The following is a 17784-nucleotide window of genomic DNA, read 5'->3' on the forward strand; positions in this document are numbered from 1 at the left end:
TTGTAAGTTGGCTCTTGAGGCTGTCTATTTCTAACTTCATCGTCTGCATCTCTCCGGTCATCTCTTCCACAACAGCTTCCATATCTTTCACTGCAGTTACATTTGCAGAAACAGTTTCATGCACAGCCTCAAACTTCTTTGTGGTCTCTTCTGCCACCTTATTAATTTTCCCCGTTAATTCTTCTTGCACATCATCAACTTTTTTTTGCAGAGCACCAATGCCCGCAAGTATTTTTTCATTACCGGCAATCAAATTTAAGTTTCCAGCTTTCAAATCATTTTTCAAATCTCTTACCGAGTTCTTTAACTCCTCCATTTCGGTTTTCTCTTTTGTGGTCATCTCAGTCTTAGATCGTGTAGCCATTCCAGAATCCACTCCAGAGGTCAGTTTTGCAGTTTCTTGATGTTCTAGAGTCTTCAGCAATTGTTTTGTGACTTTCCTCTGTGGGCTCTGACCTGGAGACGTACTTTTCATTTAAAATGACTTTCCCTCCGTTAAATTCACGGCGCTTACTGATGACGTCATCAGCACCGCGACATGAGACTCCGGTAAGTTTTTAAAAACGGTCCCGACCTCCAGACCCGATTTTAACGCGAAAAATCGCGATTTTTTCAGCGGAGCTAGAAAATTTGCGACTGCTAACAAAACATGTCGCCGCCGGAAGCCCATGACCGACCCATCTTAGTTGGTTCTTGATGACAAAGGCTTCGAGGCTAGATGTTTTTGCTTCATTCGCCACGCTGCGTTGGTTCTTCTGCTTTCCCAGCTGATATTTAAGCTGCTTCGAAGACATCATTGATAGAACTTTACAAGTGTTTTCAGATGGTGTTGGTACGTTGTCCAGGTTTCTGATGCATACAGGAGCGTTGGAATCACCACTGCCTTGTACACTAACATTCTGGTGTCTGTTCGGGTGTTACGATTTTGAAACACTCCCGTTCAAAGAAGTCCAAAAGCTGTTCCAGCACATTTAAGACGATGTTGGATTTCGTCATCAAGGTCGACATTGGCGGAGAGGTGACTTCCAAGGTACGGAAAGTGATCCACATTTTCCAGGGTTGTTTCACTAAGTTGAATTGATGGTTCTTTCCAATTTGTCTCAGTTGGTGACAATTGGTAGATAACCTGAGTCTTCTCGGAGTTGATGGTAAGTCCAAGTTTTGTGTATGCACTGTTGAAGGCAGTCAGGATTTGTTGTAGATGATTTTCTGGGAGAGCTGCAACACAGTTGTTGTCTGCGTATTGGAACTCGATGAGGGAGCTCATAGATGTCTTAGTTTTGCACTTGAGACGGGCAAGATTGAAAAGTCTGCCATCCGTTCTGTAGACGATCTTGATTCCTGGTAGTAGGTCGTCCTGGATGATGTGGATGGTTGTCGCAATGAAGATGGTGAACAGTGTTGGGGCAATCATGCATCCCTGTTTCACTCATGATCTGACTTGAAACGGCTCACAGTTGCTGTTGCTGGCCATGACTGTGGCAAGCATATCATCGTGGAGGAGTCTCAGGATTTGAATGTACTTTCAGGACATCCCATAAGAGTTCCCTTGATACCGAGTTGAAGGCCTTAGTGAGGTTGATGAATGCCATGTACAAAGGTTGAAGTGGTTCACAACATTTTTCTTGTAGTTGTCGCATTGTCCCAGACGAATGCTACGCCAGCTATTCCTCTGCCGGTGCCAGCACCATCCCTGCCTTCCCCAGTGCCCCAATCTCCACTGGTGTATTCTCCTGCGTGTTCACCCGATAAGGGACTTTCTCCCTCAGGGAAGGATGAGGTGTACGAGGGATATTATCGTACACGTGCAGGTCGTGTCTGCAAGCCAAACCCTTTGATTGGAAAATTTACTGGCTACACTTGAACTGTGCATGACCTGTCTTTTTTTTATGTGCTCACATATGCACAAGCATGTACACGTAAAATAATAAATACCGCACCTTATACTGGTGTTTTACAATATGCTCCACTAACCACTCTATATACGCTTTGATTCTTTAAGAAGAAGGATGTAGATTAACCCTTATTAATCCATGCCAATTATAATCTCCACTACACATATGTGCAAGCCACCCTTTACATGGTAATACGGTACTACACAGGTTTACACTCGCAAGGTCAGCCAGCTTGCTCTCATAAGCCAGCGGAGCTAGATGAGAATGGCTGGCTGAGTGAATGTTCCTGTTTGCCTGCAGAATAAAGATTGATCTTCACTATGTGTGTTGCTGTGATCATTCATAAACACCCCCCTATCCCCCCCCCCCTTCCTCCCCCCACATCGGACATACCGAGAAACATTAAAACATACATTTAACACACTAAAAATAACAAAAAAAGTCAAAAAAACACACAAGCTGCTGGTGAGGCGCCACCCGGTGGACACAAGGAGCTTCTAGCCATCACGTGGGCTGCTCCCGTCACTGGGACTTGAGAGTTTTGTGCTGCTCACAGAACGAAGACGCCAATGCGTGTGTTTCTTTAACGTGTACTTGATGGTGCACTCCAAGAAGCACACGGTCCTTCACAAATCAATCAACTAATCCGATGGCAAGGGAACCAAGATGATTGGAGCTGGTTACGTCTGTTGCAGGCTTCATCCGCCTTCACAGCCGTTGAGTTCAAGATAACCTTGCCTGTCTGGTCTGCCGTTGAGGTCTTGTAGATTGGATTGTTCTTAGTCTGGACCCTCATCCTCAACCTTAACGCCATGGGTGGCCCCACCAGAAGCTGGTGCTTCCGATGGCATCGCTCTCGGAATCATGGGGGCATGCAAGCCTCTTCACCACGACATGGTAAACGATCTGAAGAGGACACTAGTAGGGAGTGCTAGACTCTGAAAGAACACCTGCATTATTAGCAGGCATCTCAGGAAAGATAGTGTGTGGCAGTGTTGCTTGAAATTTAGCCAGTCCATCTGTGTGAAAGCGATTCCCCTCGGATCCCTATCAATTATTTCCCCCCTCTGCTTGGAAGGTGGTAAGGCTGTTTTGCATCCCGATGTGTCAGCAAAATGTGGTGGACGATGAATGTTTAAGTTTGGGGAAAATACGCTTTAGTAATATGTCTGAAGAAGTCAGAAGAAGGGTCCCGATCCAAAATGTCACCCAGCCAACAAAGGCATATATATTGGGGAATTAGCTCAAATGGTAGAGCGGTCGCTTAGCATATGAGAGGTAGCGGGATCGATGCCCGCATTCTGCATTGGTAATTTGGATGCAGGTGTTGTGCCGGTCTCTTGCCTGATATGGGCACGTGCAGAGATGCAGGTATGAGGAGAGATGGCGAATCTTGTCAGTTTTTGGTGCAAGAAATATTGGCCTACTTTAACCATATAACCATATAACAATTACAGCACAGAAACAGGCCATCTCGGCCCTACAAGTCCGTGCGGAACAATTATTTTCCCTTAGTCCCACCTGCCTGCACTCATACCATAACCCTCCATTCCCTTCTCATCCATATGCCTATCCAATTTATTTTTAAATGATACCATCGAACCTGCCTCCACCACTTCCACTGGAAGCTCATTCCACACCGCTACCACTCTCTGAGTAAAGAAGTTCCCCCTCATGTTACCCCTAAACTTCTGTCCCTTAATTCTGAAGTCATGTCCTCTTGTTTGAATCTCCCCTATTCTCAAAGGGAAAAGCTTGTCCACATCAACTCTGTCTATCCCTCTCATCATTTTAAAGACCTCTATCAAGTCCCCCCTTAACCTTCTGCGCTCCAGAGAATAAAGACCTAACTTATTCAACCTTTCTCTGTAACTTAGTTGTTGAAACCCAGGCAACATTCTAGTAAATCACCTCTGTACTCTCTCTATTTTGTTGACATCCTTCCTATAATTGGGCGACCAAAATTGTACACCATACTCCAGATTTGGTCTCACCAATGCCTTGTACAATTTTAACATTACATCCCAGCTTCTATACTCAATGCTCTGATTTATAAAGGCTAGCATACCAAAAGCTTTCTTTACCACCCTATCTATATGAGATTCCACCTTCAAGGAACTATGCACGGTTATTCCCAGATCCCTCTGTTCAACCGCATTCTTCAATTACCTACCATTTACCATGTACGTCCTATTTTGATTTGTCCTGCCAAGGTGTAGCACCTCACATTTATCAGCATTAAACTCCATCTGCCATCTTTCAGCCCATTCTTCCAAATGGCCTAAATCACTCTGTAGACTTTGGAAATCCTCTTCATTATCCACAACAATCTTGGTATCATCTGCATACTTACTAATCCAATTTACCACACCTTCGTCCAGATCATTGATGTACATGACAAACAACAAAGGACCCAACACAGATCCCTGAGGCACCCCACTAGTCACCTGCCTCCAACCCGACAAACAGCCATCCATCATTACCCTCTGGCGTCTCCCATTCAGCCACTGTTGAATCCATCTTGCTACTCCTGCATTTATACCCAACAGTTGAACCTTCTTAACCAACCTTCCATGAGGAACCTTGTCAAAGGCCTTACTAAAGTCCATATAGACAACATCCACTGCTTTACCCTCGTCAATTTCCCTAGTAACCTCTTCAAAAAATTCAAGAAGATTAGTCAAACATGACCTTCCAGGCATAAATCCATGGTGACTGTTCCTAATCAGACCCTGTTTATCCAGATGCTTATATATATTATCTCTAAGTATCTTTTCCATTAATTTGCCCACCACTGAAGTCAAACTAACAGGTCTATAATTGCTAGGTTTACTCTTAGAACCCTTTTTAAACAATGGAACAACATGCGCAGTACGCCAATCCTCGTGGACTATTCCCGTTTCTAATGACATTTGAAATATTTCTGTTATAGCCCCGGCTATTTCTACACTAACTTCCCTCAATGTCCTAGGGAATATCCTGTCTGGACCTGGAGACTTATCCACTTTTATATTTTTCAAAAGTGTCAGTACTTCTTTTACTTTGAAACTCATAGTATCCATAGCTACTCTACTAGTTTCCCTTACCTCACATAATTCAATATCCTTCTCCTTGATTGGAAAGAAGAGAAGAGGTAAGGAGAAGTGGAAAGTAATCCTGATTGATTAGTAGGACTGGGTGTTACAATCCCTAAGATTTCACTACAATTGACATTCTTGGGGATGACCACGAGGTGAATTTGCTAACAATCAGACACATCTTCAGTTGTGTACCTCAACGTCACTGGGTGTTTCGGCCTTTTATCACAAGGCACCCTCAGTCGAGGCAGGCCCACCGCAGGGTGATCAGACCTGGGTGTGTGTCTTATTGTTAGCCTCTAGATGGTCACCTGGCAGCCCAGACAGCATTTTCCCTCTTCAGCCACAACCAGTGACTGCTCCGTTTGGCGGCATTGCCAAGTTCTTTTATTGCCCTCCTTTGTGCCTGCCCTTTGACACCTACTTCCCTCAGGCACCTTGCGGTGGAACTGGCTACAAAGCCCCTGCACCCCACCTCCACTGGACACACGCTTACCCTCCAACCTCTCTCCTCTGCCTCTGCTGCAAGGTTTGAATATCAAAGCTTTTTCCTTTCATAAGCCTCATCCACCGCCTCCTTCCATGGGACCGTCAGCTCAATGATGAAAACACGCCGACAGGAGTTGGACCAGAGAACGAGGCCTGGTCGCAGGTTGGTAACTGCGATTTCAACTGGGAACGAATGCCTCTGGCCTAGGTCAACGCGCATTTCCCAGTCCCTGGCTGCGTTCAGTGGGCATGAGTTCAGAGGCGATAGGTTAGTCCTTCGTTTCTCTAATATCGAGTATGAGGATTGAGGTGCCAACCGTCGTCCTATGGGAATTGTGTGTGAAGAACTCAATTGCCAGTCTAGTAGGAAGGACTAAGGCAGGGGACAGTACTTGTAAAACAATTGTGTTCCACTTCTTAGGAAGGATGTGCTGGCTCTGGAGAAGGTGCAGATGAGATTTACAAGAATGATTCCAGGAATGAGTGGGTTAGCCTACGATGAGCATTTGACACCACTGGGCCTGTACTCGCTGGAGTTTAGAAGGTTGTGGGGGAGACCTCATTGAATCTTACAGAATAATGAAAGGCTTAGATAGAGTGGAGGTGGAAAGGATGTTTCTACTGGTGGGAGAGTCTAGGACCAGAGGTCACAGCCTCAGAATTATAGGGCGCTCTTTTAGAAAGAAGGTGAGGAGAAACTTATTTGGTCAGAGGGTGAAGTATGGAAGCAGACAACCTTGCTGGAGGCTTTCCTTCGATAGCTCAGTTGGTAGAGCGGAGGACTGTAGTGGAAACATGGTCATCCTTAGGTCGCTGGTTCAAATCCGGCTCGAAGGAGTTGCTCGCCTTTTGTTACGTACAGCACCATTTCCCGCACAGCCCAGCAGCGAGGACGGAAAGAGCTGGTCTCCATCTGACCTCTGGCTGTGATCACAAAGAATGAACCAGTAATCAATTACTAAATACCCAAACCTAGTCTAGCAGAGCATGTGCTCTGGAGCGTTACTTCATTACATATGCTGTTGGAACAGTAACACCAACCTGGAACAGTAACGTTTTGAAGCTATAAGAAACCAGAACAAACTCTCCCCGCCAGTGGACAAGTAGATGCATAACATCCGATCATCAAACCTCTCTTCATGTCTGTGTCTGCAGTCTACACAAGGCAGTCTACTTTCAACTGTTGCATCTCCATACCTGCAGGGAGCGGTAGTATCTGAAACTACTCCAGTATTTTCTGAAAACACATTTTGTAAGTGTGTACTGGCCACTATCACTTGTCAAAAAGTTCCACCTTCGGTGCCTATTATTTTTTTTGCATTTAAGCTTGTTAAGGTAGTGGTTTGCCTAAGGTGTCAGCAAAATGTGTGGTGGAAACTTGAGAATTTACGCTGAGGTATTGAACGGACATCTGAATATTGAGGAAGTTCTTTGTAGACCTGCATTTGCGCTGTGCTGGAGAGTGATTTTTTTTTTTAAAGGCATAGTATTGGGGAATGCCTAGTGCGATGTACATGCTGAGGCGGAGAGATGGCAAATCTTGTCAGTTTTTGCAGCAGTCAAGAAATGTTGGTCTACTTTTGTTGGAACAAAGAGGAAAGATAAAGAGAACATAGGAATGTCATAGGAAAGATGTTGTCATGTTATCGGAACGATATTGTCCAGCTTGAATGTTCAGAAAAAAATTACGAGGATGTTGCCAGGACTAGAGGGTGTGAGCTATAGGGAGAAGTTGAGTAGGCTGGGCTCTATTCCTTGGAGCACAGGAGGATGAGGGGTGAACTTATAGAGGTGTACAAAATCTTGAGAGGAATGGAGTATGATTGTGGATGATCAGCCATGATCATATTGAATGGCAGTGCGGGCTCGAAGGGACGAATGGTATACTCCTGCACCTATTGTCTATTGAATAGATTGGGTAGATGCATAGAGTCTCTTGCCCAGAGTAGGGGAATCGAGGACCAGAGGACATAGGTTCAAGGTGAAGGGGAAAAGATTCAATAGGAATCTGAGGGGTAACTCTTTCCCACAAAAGGTGTCCTCACACAAGCTGCCAGAGGAGGTAGTTGAGGCTGGGACTATCCCAACATTTAAGAAGCAGTTGGACAGGTACATGGATCGGACAGGTTTGGAGGGGTATGGACCAGTCGCAGGCAGGTAGGACTAATGTAGCTGGGACATGTTGGTCGGTGTGGGCAAGCTGGGCCGAAGGGCCTGTTTCCACACTATCACTCTATGACTCGATGACTATAGAAGTGGTAAAATGATCTATATATCGTGCATGAGGATTGAGGAGCCAACTGCCTGCATTCAAGGATTAGGTGTTAGGAAATCGATTGTCAGTCTAGTAGCAAGGGCTAAAGGCAGGGGACAGGGCTTGCAAAACAATGTGCAGAGCAAGACAACCAGCCAATAGTTGTCAAACCTACAATCTTCTGATCCGTAGTCAGGTGTGTTGGCCCAAGCTATTGAGGGGAGTTGGCAGATGCAAGTGTTTGCGCGCTACAGCAGGTACCCAGACAGCAGGCAGCGAAGGGCACAACAAAGAATGAAAGCAGACAAACTTAGTTGTGGCTTTCCTTCGATAGCTCAGTTGGTAGAGCGGAGGACTGTAGTGGAAACATGGTCATCCTTAGGTCGCTGGTTCAATTCCGGCTCGAAGGACTTGCTCAACTTTTGTTACTTTAAACAGCATTTCCCGCACAGGCCAGCCACAACTATAGAAAGAACTGGTTGCACCTGGCAAATAACTAGAACCAGGATGTTTAGGCACTAAAAAACACTGAAATAGGCAGGAAAAAAGGCATAATAAAATTACAAAAAAAAGGCATGTATTTCCACCACCAAAATATGGTTTAAAATGATAATATAAAGGTATACTACATTAAATGACCAAAGTTGCCTGGTTGCATATAATAGTAAGATTAAACAAGAACTTACCAGTTTGAAGTTTGATCTGTATTTTATGAGGAGTTACGATGAGGGATTACGTGAAGAGCCCGCTCAGCACGCATGCGCGGCATACTTCAAAGCAGCGGTGTGGAATCACAGATAGACAGTTATTGAAATAAACATAGTAAAGAAAAGGAGACATCAGTTATCAGTTTGACCCATATTATTGAGGGTGGGAGCGGAGGGCACGTAATCCCTCATCGTAACTCCTCATAAAATACAGATCAAACTTCAAACTGGTAAGTTCTCGTTTAATCTTACTATTTTACTTCGGAGTCACGTGAGTGACTACGTGAAGATTTTAAAGCTCTGTGATTTCAAACCGTGTAACAGTTATTACTTCACTCACTGCCGAAGTCCTTGAGGGAGGAAGTGTGTTATCGTAATCAACCAATGAATCTGTTTGTAGAAAACACAATGGTATTTTTTAACAATAACAACAAAGAAATGAAATTGCTCCCCTGGGCTTAAATTAAATATTTGCAGTCTGTAAAAATAATTCTGCAAATAAAGCAGGTTTTGCCAACGGCTTATTATAAAATTTCTGAACGGTCTTTCCCCCAACCATCCTGCTGTAGCCAGGATGTGGTCTATAGGCACGTCCATTCTTTTGGCCGTCGACATGGATGCTGCCCTGGTGGAGTGAGATTTGTACATGTTAGTGTTTATTCCAGCAGCTTTTAGCACCTGCTTGAGCCATCTCGAAATGGTTTGGCTCGTCACCCGACCATAAGGTTTTTTATGACTGACCCACAAGGCTTTTCATCTCCCTCGAATATTTTTGGTTGTGTCTATGTAGGACAGTAGGTGGGTCATGGTACATAACCGTGGTTCTGGCGGGTAAGCCCGGAATTCCACGACTGGATTAGGTGTTCCTGGTCTTCTCTGTTTGATCAGTCCCTGTATAACGACAGAGATCTGGTCTGGAGCTGTGAGCATGCTGTCCAGTCGCAATAGGTGTAGTGACTGGACCCTCTGTGCAGATACAAGTGCCATCAACATGAGTGTTTTGAGCATAGATTGTTCCAGGTTGAGGGATCTGGCTGGTGGCCATCCCCTGAGGTATGTCAAGACCACACTGACATCCCATATATGGGTGTACCTTGGTCTAGGGGGTTAGAGTTGTAAATACCCTTCATGAGTTTGACCACCAGCGGGTGGGACCCCATGGCCTGTTGTCCTGGAGCTTGTTTTAAATAGACAGACAGGGCACTTCTAGCTGTGTTGATGGCTCTGTAGCTGAGTCCTTCATCGTGGTGAAGGTTCGCCAGGAATTCCAGTACGTTGGTAACTGTAGCGGTTGAGTAGGTGGTCCCTGTATCCAAGCAGTACTTCTCCCATTTTTTGATGCTGGACAAGTGCTGTTTTTTAGTGGATGTTCGGAGGGATGCTGACATGGTGTCGACGGTTTGTTATGATAATCCCAGTCCCAGAAGTGGTTTGTGCAGAATCTGCAACCCAGGAGTTTGATTTTTTCATGGCACGGGTGGCTTGTGCCCGACACTGGGTGTTAATAACTCTGGGTCACTGGGGAATACCATCGGAGTTTCAACAACCATGTCATGGAGTATTGGGAACCATGGCTGCGTAGGCCAGTCGGGTACTATCAAAATACCTGAAGCAGAGTCCATTTGTATTGTGCGTAGTACCCGACTGATGAGGCAGAAGGGAGGAAATGCATAGAAGGCGAATTTCCCCAATCCAGCGCGAACGCATCTACCGCTCCTGCCTCAGGGTCTGGTTCCCAAGCGACATACATAGGTACCTGGTGATTTAGTCTTGATGCAAAGAAATCGATATCTGGCGTGCCATATTGCTTGATAACTTTTGCAAATTTTTTGGGGTTTAACATCCATTCGATGTTGTCATTAAATTTATGTGACCTGGTGTCTGCCACTGTATTTAGCTTACCTGGCAGGTAAGTTGCTGGTAGCCAAATATGTCTTTCGACACACCATTGCCAAATTGTATTGACCAACTTGTCGCATGATACCGATCTTATGCCGCCCATATGGTTAATGTAGGCCACCACCGTAGTATTATCTATTTGTAACCGTACATGCAAGTGATGCATATTTGATGCATGTGCTTTTAAACCATAAAAGTCACCCAACATCTCTAGATAATTAATGCCCAGTGTAAGTGGTAATGATGACTCTGGGTTAGTCCATCTACCACCTGTGCTGGATATGGAGTTAGTTGCTCCCCAGCCTTGAGCACTGGCATCTGTTTGGATAACTTAACGTAGGGTTAGTGATGATAATAGGGCTGAAACTATGCCAAAGTTTTTTTGCCCACCACTGTAGTTCTGATATTGCTTCAGTGGGTAACTTCATGACACGATCATAATGACCTGCATGTCGTTTTGGTGCCTGTACCTTTGCTCTTTGTAAGTTTTGACAGTGCAAAGGTCCGAATAGTGTAGCCGGAAATGCTGCTACCATTTTCCCAATTACTCTGCTACTTGTCGAATAGTTGGTCGTTCGTTGACCATTAAATTGTTGCATGATTGTGCCAATTCAACTGTTTTGTCTCTTGGCATTGTTACAGTCACGTAGACTGAATTAATTGTGAAGCCCAAGTAGTCCATGATTGTGGATGGCTTCAACTTAGATTTATCTGGATGTAAGACAATCCCAGGGTTTCGAACAACTGTTTGGTAGCTGATACAGCTGACATAGTCAATTCCAATGTCTTGCCTACTATTAAGATATCATCAAGATATGCCATGACAATATGTTTTTGTCTTCTTAACATTGCCAGAACTGGTTTTAGTATCTTGGTGAATAATCTTGGGCTGATGTTAACCAATTGGGTAACGCTTTAAACTGCCATAGCTGCCCCATCCAGGTAAATTTCAGGTATCTGCGATGATCCTTGTGAATGGTACTAAATAGTAAACATCTTTAAGATCAATGCTTGCCATGAAGTATCCTTTGGAAATTAGTTGTTTGGCAGTAACAAACGTTTCCATTTTGAAATGTATATACTTAACAAACATATTTAGTGAAGTTAAGTCAATGATGATGCGACATCCACCATCTTTTTTGGGTTTAGTGAATATATTTGATACGAATTCCAAGGGTCCATGTTTTGTTTTCCCAATGATACCCTTTGTAATTAGTCTCACCAGTTCAGCTTGTCCCTCTCGTTTTTCTTTAACTGAGAGGGAAAATACCCTCTGGGGTGAATGTTGAACTGGTGGCAATTTTTCTAGTATGAATTGTATTTTGTATCCACTAATGCCATTGAGTGTATACTGATCACTCGTGTCAGACTCCCGTGCTTCTTTAAACAGGTGTAATCTCCCCCCTGTTAGTGTTAAGCCCCTATTTTCTATACGCTGGTAGGAACCAGACCCACCTACCTCCATGGTTATGGGTATTTCTTCTGTTTCCTGCCGGTCCAACGAGTCTTGCATGTTGTCTGACGTGGTGGTGACGTTGGGGGGTGGCGCATTTTCCATGGGGACCGCTCTGGGCCCTGGTCTAAAGAAGACTTCCGGTGATAGAATGCGGACCCCGAGCTTTCACCAGTCCCATATGGTAGACGTCGACTGATGGACGCGATGGGGTGCTGCTGCTTGGGAATTATTGTTTTTGGTTTGCTCGTCTGCCCTCATGAGACCGAAAGTTTTTTAAGGCCTCTTCCATATCCTTCATATGCTTTGTGAGGTTTTTGCCAGAGCAGTGGGTCTGGCTCAGTGGCTGGGGTTTTGCACAACCCCGCAAATCTAGGATTTTATGGCAGGTCTTATGATTTGTTTACGAAGGTTGTGGTCATCTCCGTATTTGTCCACGGAACGAGCAAACGATGTGATGGCTGACGTCAGGAGCCTGAGGATCCGCTGCAGTTTTAGATATTTTGCCCCAACGTGCCCCCAGTTTTGGCTGTTTACAGCCGGCACTTTAAGGGACTCACAGTTCTCTGGAGCTGTATACGTTTCTCAGGCCTCATTGACCACCTGCTCCTGTAGGGGCCTGTTGGAGAGGTGGTTAATGCTGGCCGCTAGTTTGGCCTTTAACGGCCTCCTGCACATGGGGCTGCCACGTAGTGGTCCACCACACCCAGCAGCTCTTCCTGTTCCTGCACCCTTTGCATACTCCCGACATCTTCAGCCAGCGTACCCTCTTCTTGACCAGCCCAGTCCTGGTCACCAAAGCTACCTCGGGTAAGGAGGAAGCAGTGGACAGTGCACAAGACACTGTGGAGGGAGTGCCTGAACTCCCCCTGCGAGAGCGCCCCTCATGAAGCGCGTCTCGCTGGAACTCCTGCTCCAGGAGCCGCTCCAAGCGGCTCAGGCGGCTGTCTCCCCTCCCCGTGCGGGTGGAGAGACGTCCCCATCCGGCAAGTCGGAAGCCACCGGCCGGACGCTTCTTCGGTAGCTTTACTTCCAGCCCGCTGCTCAGGCGCTAGCGGGCTGGGCTCAGCACGGTGTCGGGGATAGCGGAGCGCCCGGTAAGCGGTCCTACCGCTTTGTTGCTGCCCCCCCCCAGATGGAACGCTCCTCCGTGGAGTCGAGCGGGGGACAGGTTTGTCCAAGAGCCTTTCTTCTCTGCCTGAAAGCAGAAGGCTCCCTGTGAAAGAAACCCCGACCTCAGGGTACTTACCTGACGGTCCGTTCTTTCACCTGTAGCGGGAGCGCCTGTCTCCCGATGCGGCCGCTATTGCACTGCTGAACACAATGGCCGCGCATGCGTGCTGAGCGGGCTCTTCACGTAGTCACTCACGTGACTCCGAAGTAAAATTACTAGCATTTTATTTTCAAATTATCTGGTGTTAAACTATGCTGTCTGTCAGACAGAATATGCTTCAGTTGTGAAAAACTTCTGTCTACCTCAGCTGAGGTCACTGGTGCATTACCGAAACAAGCTACAGACTCTATATTCATGACGATATCTTGTGCAGTACAACTACCTTTAAGAACTTCAGCTATGTTTTTTATTTCTTCAAGATCTTTGTTAGCTAAAATCACTCTCTCACATTTTCACTTGTATGTCTTTATCTACATTGCCAGGAACTTTACGAATATCGTCAGTTACTTTGTTGAAATCCTGCAAGTTATTCACTAATGTTTCGGCAATTTCCTCAAGGGAAGTGATAGCTTGTGGGAAGTTTGCAAAATTGGAAGCAATAAACACAAGATCGCGGTGGAGGAACTTTTTCCTGTATGATTTCACTGACGATCCTGACTGCAGCAGATTCTTCTTCAAAACAGTTGACGATTTAATTTATCTTTTCAAAACTTGCAGCATAGTACAGCAGAGATGGGCTGAGGAGGGTGCGGAATCTCGGGTGCCATTTCCTTGAGCAACTGCACATGTGATGGTGCTTTGAGGAAGATTTTCTTGACATTGGAAACTAGGCGATCGAAACAAGCCACGTATGTGCTTGGCAATTCTATGAAGTCCTTGAGCTAAGCATGTCAAATGCAACATTTTGGGGAATAAAACTTTAAGTCACAAACAGAACATTCTCATGTTTTATACCTTCTGGCCAAAGTACAGCAAGTGAAGATGTAAACAACTGAGCAATAGTTGAGCTGTTTGACTTCTCCAATACTTCCGATGTCAACAAATACTTCTTTGATGGTTGACCTGCCTCCAGTATACCGATGACCAAATTGGCAACATGTCACCCCACAGCATCAGTTGTCTCGTCTATTGAGATCCATATTTTGTTGCATGCAACTTCATCTCTAATTTTCTGCACAACAATGTTGATGTTGCTGTCAACATAATGTTTCCGTAATGATGACTCGCTTGGTATATGTTCCTCTGTGTATTTCTCTAAAAAACCTCTGAGAGATTTGTTTTCCAATTTCCACAGTGGAATTCCAGCATCAATGAATGCTTTGCACAGATCACTCGGAAACTCAGATTTGCGACTGGAGTCAGCAGTAAATGTAGTGAGGAGACAAGCTTGGGTAGTCTACACCCCAGCGGTATCAACATTGACTTCTCTAATTTTAGATAGCCCTTGTCTTCTCCCTCCTCCCCCTCCCCTTCCCAACTCTCCTTCTAGTCCTACTGTCTCTGCCACTTCCTTTCTTTTTCCTGCCCCCCCACATCAGTCTGAAGAAGGGTCTCGACCCAAAACGTCACCTATTCCTTCTCTCCATAGATGCTGCCTCACCCGCTGAGTTTCTCCAGGACTTTTTGTCTACCTTTGATTTTTCCAGCATCTGCAGTTCTTTCTTAAATAGATCTTGGAGAAGACTGAACCAGCGGGCAATGGCACGAACGAATGAATGACCGACGGTGGCGCCCCCGGTTTTGCCCAGGTGGTGGAATTTTTTTGTAAGTTATACAATGTTAACACGTTAATAATAACATTAATATTAACGTGTTAACATAGAAAATGTCATTGTAATCACAGTACAACTAGAGAAAATAGCACAACCTATTAGCAAAACGGCAAAAAAAAGGCTGATTTAGGCACTTGATCGTAAAAAGGCATTATCCTGGTGAAATCATCAAAATAGGCATGAAAAGGCACATGGCATTTATAGCAAAATCCTGGCTCTACAAATAACCATAAGGAATGAACAAGTATGAAATCACTAATGACCCAAGGCTTGTCCAGGGGAACATGTGCTCCAAAGTGCTGCTGGAACAGTAACACCAGGCTCAGCAATGGTTTGTCTTGATGCAGAAGGCAAACAGCAGAAATACACTGGTGAATAACGACTGGACAACATAACAGCCAATCACCAAAGCACAAGGATACTTCTCTTCGTATCTTTGTATGCAGTCTGCACAAGACAGTCTACATTCACCAATTGCATCTCCACACCAGTAGCGAGGGCGAGACTCTGAAAGAACATCGGCATTGATAGCAGACATCTCAGAAAAATTTGTGTGTGTTGCAGAGTTACTTGAAAGTTAGCCAGTCCATCTGTGTGAAAACAATTCCCCTTGGATCCCTATCACTTCCCCTCTCGGCTTGGAAGGTGGCAATGCTGTTTTGCATCACGATGTGTCAGCAGAATGTGTGGTGGCAGAATGAATATTTAAGTTCGGAGACGATACGCTTTAGTAATGTGTCGGAAGAAGGGTCCCGATCCCCGCCTGTTCTCTCCAGAGATGCTCCCTGACCCGCTGAGTTACTGTTATCCATTGTGCCACTGGACCAAGTCGTCGAGGAAGTTGGCAGATGCAAGGGTGTTCGTGCTACAGCAAAGGCCAAAATGTTAACAGCAAAGAATGAGAACAGACAAGCTTAGTTGTGGCTTTCCTTCGATAGCTCAGTTGGTAGAGCGGAGGACTGTAGTGGAAACATGGTCATCCTTAGGTCGCTGGTTCAATTCCGGCTCGAAGGAGTTACTCACCTTTTGATACGTTTAGCACCATTTCCCGCACAGCCCAGCAGCGAAGACAGAAAGAGCTGGTCACATCTGACCTCTGGCTGTGGTCACAAAGAATGTGCCAGCAATCAATCACAAAATAACCAAACCTAGTGTAGCAGAGCATGGAGCTCTGGAGTGTTACTTCATTACATATGCTGTTGGCACCAACCTGGAACACTAAAGGCAGGCTTGGCTTTGACATGTTTTGAAGCTATAAGAAACCAGAACAAACTCTCTCCCTGCCAGTGGACAAGTAGACAACAGGCAAGTGGGAGTAGTGTAGGTGGGACTTTGTTGGCCGGTGTGGGCAAGTTCAGACGACGGGCCTGTATCCACACGGTATCACTCTATTACTCTATGACTATAACATCTGATCATCAAACATCAAACATTGACTTGGATAGAAAATTGGTTGGCAGACAGGAAGCAAAGAGTAGGAGTGAACGGGTCCTTTCCAGAATGGCAGGCAGTGGCGAGTGGAGTGCCGCAAGGCTCGGTGTTGGGGCCGCAACTGTTTACCATATATATTAATGATTTGGAAGAGGGAATTAGGAGCAACACCAGCAAGTTTGCGGATGACACAAAGCTGGGTGGCAGTGTGAACTGTGAAGAGGATGTTAGGAGGTTGCAGGGTGACCTGGACAGGTTGAGTGAGTGGGCAGATGCGTGGCAGGTGCAGTATAATATAGATAAATGTGAGGTTATTCACTTTGGCGACAAAAACAAGGGGGCAAATTATTATCTCAATGGGGTTAGGTTAGGTAATGGGGAGGTGCAGCGAGACCTGGGCGTCCTTGTACACCGGTCACTGAAAGTTGGCGTGCAGCAACAGCAGGCAGTGAAGAAAGCTAATGGAATGTTGGCCTTCATAACAAGAGGATTTCAGTATAGGAGTAAAGAGGTTCTTCTGCAGTTGTACAGGGCTCTGGTGAGACCACATCAGGAGTATTGTGTCCAGTATTGGTCTCCTAATTTGAGGAAGGACATCCTTGTGATTGAGGCAGTGCAGTGGAGGTTCACGAGATTGATCCCTGGGATGGCGGGACTGTCACATGAGGAAAGATTGAAAAGACTAGGCTTGTATTCACTGGAGTTAAGAAGGATGAGGGGATTTCGTATAGAAACATATAAAATTATAAAAGTATTGGACCAGCTAGATGTAGGAAAAATGTTCCCAATGTTGGGCGAGTCCAGAACCAGGGGGCACAGTCTTAGAATAAAGGGGAGGCCATTTAAGACTGAGGTGAGAAAAAAACATTTTCACCCAGAGAGTTGTGAATTTGTGGAATTCCCTGCCACGGAGGGCAGTGGAGGCCAAGTCACTGTATGGATTTAAGAGAGAGTTAGATAGAGCTCTAGGGGCTAGTGGAATCAAGGGATATGGGGAGAAGGCAGGCACGGGTTATTGATTGGGGACGATCAGCCATGATCACAATGAATGGCAGTGCTGGCTCGAAGGGCCGAATGGCACAGCATTTCCCGCACAGCCCAGAAGTAATTATAGAATGAACAGGTTGCAACTGGCAAATAACCATAAAGAATAAACAAGTATGAAATCACTAATGACCCAAGGCTTGTCCACCAGATCATGTGCTCCAAAGTGCTACTTCATTACACCGATAAATCCCCAGGGTCGGATAGGTTGCATCCCAGAGTACTTAAGCAAGTAGCCCCAGAAATAGTGGATGCATTAGTGATAATTTTCCAAAACTCTTTAGATTCTGGAGCAGTTCCTGAGGACTGGAGGGTAGCTAATGTAACCCCACTTTTTAAAAAGGGAGGGAGAGAGAAAACGGGGAATTACAGACCAGTTAGTCTAACATCGGTAGTGGGGAAACTGCTAGAGTCAGTTATTAAAGATGGGATAATAGCACATTTGGAAAGTGGTGAAATCATTGGACAAAGTCAGCTTGGATTTACGAAAGGTAAATCATGTCTGACGAATCTTATAGAATTTTTCAAGGATGTAACTAGTAGAGTGGATAAGGGAGAACCAGTGGATGTGTTATATCTGGACTTTCAG

The 17784-nt window shown here is 45.3% G+C and overlaps 3 non-coding genes across 3 annotated transcripts; all 3 read left to right on the forward strand.

Moving 5' to 3' along the window:
- Positions 1 to 6212: 6212 nt before the first annotated feature.
- Positions 6213 to 6298, forward strand: trnay-gua. Its single transcript is given in 2 exon segments — positions 6213 to 6249; positions 6263 to 6298. It is a non-coding gene; the product is annotated as a tRNA-Tyr (tRNA).
- A 1741-nt stretch (positions 6299 to 8039) lies between these two features.
- trnay-gua lies at positions 8040 to 8125 on the forward strand. The gene is given in 2 exon segments: positions 8040 to 8076; positions 8090 to 8125. It is a non-coding gene; the product is annotated as a tRNA-Tyr (tRNA).
- Positions 8126 to 15648: 7523 nt separating this feature from the next.
- On the forward strand, positions 15649 to 15734 carry trnay-gua. The gene is given in 2 exon segments: positions 15649 to 15685; positions 15699 to 15734. It is a non-coding gene; the product is annotated as a tRNA-Tyr (tRNA).
- Positions 15735 to 17784: the final 2050 nt, after the last annotated feature.

This window comes from Amblyraja radiata, chromosome 4, assembly GCF_010909765.2.
Source record: "Amblyraja radiata isolate CabotCenter1 chromosome 4, sAmbRad1.1.pri, whole genome shotgun sequence".
Taxonomy (NCBI): domain Eukaryota; kingdom Metazoa; phylum Chordata; class Chondrichthyes; order Rajiformes; family Rajidae; genus Amblyraja; species Amblyraja radiata.